Genomic DNA, 4,902 nt, shown 5'->3' with positions numbered 1-4,902 from the left:
GGCTCACACTGTCATACCGACAAGAGCGGCAGTCTCTGTCAAGAAATTAGCGCCGTCGCAGTCACCCCAAGTAGTAGACGCCACGGCAGTCACCCCAAGAGGTTTGATGCCGTCGCAGTCACTCCAAGTGGTAGACGCCACGTAACACGCTATCGAGAAACAGACGCCGGCTCACACTGTCAATCCGACAAGAGCGGCAATCACCCTCGTAAGGCGGGTACCATGACAAGAACGCCATCGCACACTACACTCGCAAAAACAAACGAAGTGTCTTGGAAGCGTTGAAACACGGTTGAGATACGCACTCTAAAACGGCCCCGGCCAAGCCAATCCGAAAACAAAAAGGGCGCTCAATTAGGAATACAGGAAGACAACTCTGACAAAGATGAGATAAAGACCTCGGCCAGGCCGGAGGCGAAGGAAACGAATTATTATTAGAAGATAAATTACAAGATTACAAGTGAAAAGAATACGACGACGCCCTCCCCACGGGATAAGCCGAAACGCAACCTACCGAGGTTGTACAAAAAGAGAGGCAAAAAACTACTATTATGTTCACGTACAAAGAGATAGCGGGGAGGAAGGGCTGAGTAACTGGCCCCCGGACAGCCGAAGCAGATCTGCTGTAAACTTGTTCTCATCAAGCAGCACATGGTAGCATGTGAGGAGCTGAAACAGATCTGCTGTAAACTTGCGCTCATCAAGCCGCATCTTCTTCAGTGGGCAACCCAGCAGCTTTACTAACAGCCTCAGCCTTGGCCTCGGCAGCCTCAGCTGCCCTCATTCTTTCGGCTTCTTCCTTAGCCACCCTAGCTTTCTCAGCAAGAGCTGCTTTCTCCGCGGCCGCCTCCCTCTCCATCTTCGCTTTCACCGCCTCCTTGGCCTTCTCCGCCGCGGCATTCACCTTAGCCTCGAGCTTGTCATCAAGCAGCACGTCGAACCTGCCCCACGGGAAGGAACCATCAAGAGGGAAAAGCTCCCCGATAACTTCCCTAGCAGCATCTTCGGCCAAATCCCGGAACTCGGCGCACAGTTTGGGAAGCATGTCGGTTTGCGGCATCTCGATGTCCGCCTCCTTTTGCTTGATGATGGCCTCTTTGCCCCGAACCACCTCCGCCTGAGCCTTAAACAGGTCCCAGGACTCGTTCCTCTGCCGGAGGTAGAGGTCGGCGCGCCCCTGAACAAGCTCACATTTCTTCAGCAGTTTCGCAGCTTCGGCAGCCGCAGCCTCGGCTTTAGCCCTCTCAACAAGGACCTCCTTTTCAGCGTCCTCCCTAAGTTTCCTCTCTGCCAAGAGCGCCTTCTCAGCTTCTCCCCTAAGCCTCTGCTCATTGAGGAGACCCAACTTCGCCGATGCAGCCACCTGCTTAATGGCATTACGCTCATGAACAGCTCGAGCCACGGCCTTCTCTTGCTCCATGAGGCGAACACCAGTAACCACGTTCCACCTCGCCAGCTCCCTAATGAGCTTCGTGCCCTCCTCTATAAGCTCAGAGACGGAAGCCTTCTGGGATGAAGGGACGGTCGTGACAATTTGACCACTAGCCTGCGGCTGGGGGACGAAAGCCTTCTGGGATGAAGGGTTGACGGTGGTGCCATGAACACCAACCTGTGCAGAGGACCCGACAGCCTGCTGCCCAACGTGAGCAATAGCCGACTGCGGCTGGTCTGCAGAAATTCAGTTAAAACATCAGTATCAGCATTGACCTATCAGGAATACCTCACGGCTAAATTTAAGCCACAAGCTAGACAGGTACCGTGTTTGGCCTTCTTGACCGGAGAAGGCACTTCCTTGCCAGCGGTAGAAGCTGTCCCTTTCCTCTTACGGATAAGGGGAGATCCCTCTGCGTCAGAATCCCCCTCATCGGGAATATCAACAATCTCCACCTTCTTAAGGAGGGATGGGAGTTGAACCGTGTCGACGCCGTTGCCGCTGAAGACTTTGTTTTCCGCGTCCGACGCACCACGCCGCTAACAACCCTCGCCTGCGCCTCCTCCTTGCTCAAGACCTTCAGTCGCTGTTCCATAAGGTCGTTCGGCGACATCCTGCGGTCATGGGCTAGAGCCTTGGGATGCAAGTTAGCAACGGTTTTATCTTTGTGCAACCCCATTCTCCGAAGAAGATCCTCAGATAGGTCCGGTCCAAAGTGGTCTGCAAAAGGAACAAAGCAAGAGTCAAGCAGAAGAAACAAATCGAAGTTCGAAAATAGAGAAACATTGAGAGCGTCGATGGGCCTCACACCGACCCCACTCACCCCGTGCTAGGGCCGGTATGAGGCCGACATAGCAGAGCGGCTCATCCTGAAGAATGATCTCGTCGGGGAATCCATCTTTTCGGCATCCCCCTCTTGTCCACCTCAAAGAGCCTCATTGTCAGCCTCTCATCCTCCTTGAGAACGACCCTGCTAGCATCCATTTTAAGATGCTTCCGAGTGACCCATCTGTCATGCTCCGCCCTAGTCTCACACCGCAAGTTAACCCGATCTTTGGAAGGAGCGGGCGTGGATAGTCATCCGGCACTTTAACGTACACCCACCGATCTTGCGGTCCTTGCAAGAAGAGAGTTTGTCGTGAGACATAACCCTCGCTCCGTTTGTACACCGTACCATCCAACGCGGCCGCAGAGTGACGGTTTGAGATGATGGAGTCGGCGGAATAAATTCACCGTCGAGCCTCTCCCTTAAAAAGACAGAGCGGACAAAATCAATTATGGTCCTCATGGCCAGTGCGGTTGGGCAACAAAGAACGTTCATGGCTCTAATTATGGCCACAACGTACCCATTCAAATGAACCGGAGCCCGTACTCCAAATGCCGCAGTATACGCCAAGATCTGACCTGGCGGAGGGCAAGATACGGCCGACCCCTCCTCGGGATAACAATTTCGTATCCCCTACCAAAGAAAAAATGACCCTCAAAAAGTTTCCCGCCGGAACAACGGGCAAGCTTACGGGACCAAGCACTATCAAGACGGATCTTACAGACATAGCCGTGATCCATGACGTACTGTCTCCCCTCACTCGGACGAGCCCTTTCCGCATCATCACCAAGATCACCAAAAGAGTCGAATCCTCCCATTCCTCCGTGAGGATCAACTTCAGAGAAGGAGACCTAGGGCCCCGACGCGGGTTTACTAGGTCCAAAGATCGCGAGAAGACATGATTCACAACAAATTACTAGCAAGAAAAATAAAAGTTTGCTTGTTTACCTTAAAGAATAACACTCGCCGGATCAAATATTCCGAAGATTAAGAAGAAGGCAACCCTTGAAAGTTTGGAGAGATGAAGATTTTAGAGAAAATTTTCGAAAATAAAATGGAGGCCAAAATCACGGAATAACGCCTATTTATAGGAAAAGCCCATGGAGAAGGACCAATCAGGGCACGACCCGTGAAGCGTCAACCAATCAACGAACACACACGTGTCAAGCATGCAACCGCGGGATGTCAATCGTCGCAGCAAATGAATGTCAATCAATGCAACAGTGACCAAGCGTCTTCAACACGCCTATTCACATCTCTTCGACTGTTCATCTCCCACAAATTCCTAGGTATCTAGTCTCCGCCGGCTACCGATCAACCAAGCCAGAAGCACCCTAGGCCGGGGGCAATCAAAGTCAACCTAAGACTCTCACCGGTCTCGGCCGGCGTCATGTTCTTTTCCACATCGGATACCCTTTACGCATCCATGTGGAGGGGGGATATGGTACATGGTACGGCCTAACAAGAGCCCCGCCGATACACAAGAAGACACCGATACGTAAAAATTTGCGAAATTTACTTAGTGCGTAATATATGCTCGGATACATCTGAGCCCATACCACGGCATAGACTACGCCTGGGGGCAAATTGATGGGGATATTCTCGCACCTCCACTAAGTCAACACACCGAACAAGGTCAAAGATATCCACAAAGAAGTCAACGACTTAGTGGGCCTAGCCGATGCACCCCATCGGCTGTCACACTGGTCACGCCGACAACTAGCACCGGGCACATATCCGCGTACTCACATCCAGGACCCTCTACGCCCGCCATAGGTCCATCGGCCGAGGGTAGAACGGTCTTTTCCACCGATAGCCACTTGGCCACTTGGCCACTACGTGACAAAAGGTGAAAGCCTATAAATACTCCTCAACCTTCTTTGAGGAAAGGATCCAACTAATCCACAACTTAACCTAAATACACTATTCATCCTGTAGAATATCTCCCTATCTCTCTACAATACATACCTAGCCAAGCAACACAAAAATTAATCCTTTAAGTTTACCGACTCAGGCGTTGAGTGAGTACGCTTGGCGCAAAGCCAAGCCCTCAGTTCGTTCATTGTTGCAGGAGAGGCCGAGGGAGACGGTAGAAGCAAGAAGGGTTCAACCCAAGACATCATTCTACAAGCCACGGGTGGTAACGATACTTGCTCTGGAATTACACCCGGAACACCCTCTAAAATAATGCACTTGGGTTTGTTGGTATTTGGTTTAGCCGTTTAGGGTTTGTTGATATATTTTTTCTTTACGATTATATTATTATGTATTGACGATGTTAAAATTTTAATGTATAAAAGTTGTCCGCAATTTTTTTTTTTTTTTTTTTGGTGTGCCATCCCTTTAGTCAAATCCCGCATCCGCCTTGATATCTCGGGAATTCAAAGCTCTAGCTCGTCTCGTATGATACTTTACGAACCCATGGCAGTCTCTTTATTTATACTGTATTTTTTATACTCAATATTAAATTAACTTATTTTTCGGGTGCCTAGGTAGGTTATTATGTACTGCTCCTAGGCTCTATCTCATTTATATCAGCAGTAGCACTCGATGAATGTGGTACTATCGCAGTACGTGATTGAAGACTTCAAATCTAAGATGCTTGTCTGAGTATACTCGAGGAGTTTATATTAGAGAAAAAGAT

Source organism: Silene latifolia, chromosome X, assembly GCF_048544455.1.
Source record: "Silene latifolia isolate original U9 population chromosome X, ASM4854445v1, whole genome shotgun sequence".
Lineage (NCBI taxonomy): Eukaryota > Viridiplantae > Streptophyta > Magnoliopsida > Caryophyllales > Caryophyllaceae > Silene > Silene latifolia.
The sequence above is the reverse complement of the archived record's forward strand: the minus strand, read 5'-3'. Positions refer to the sequence as shown.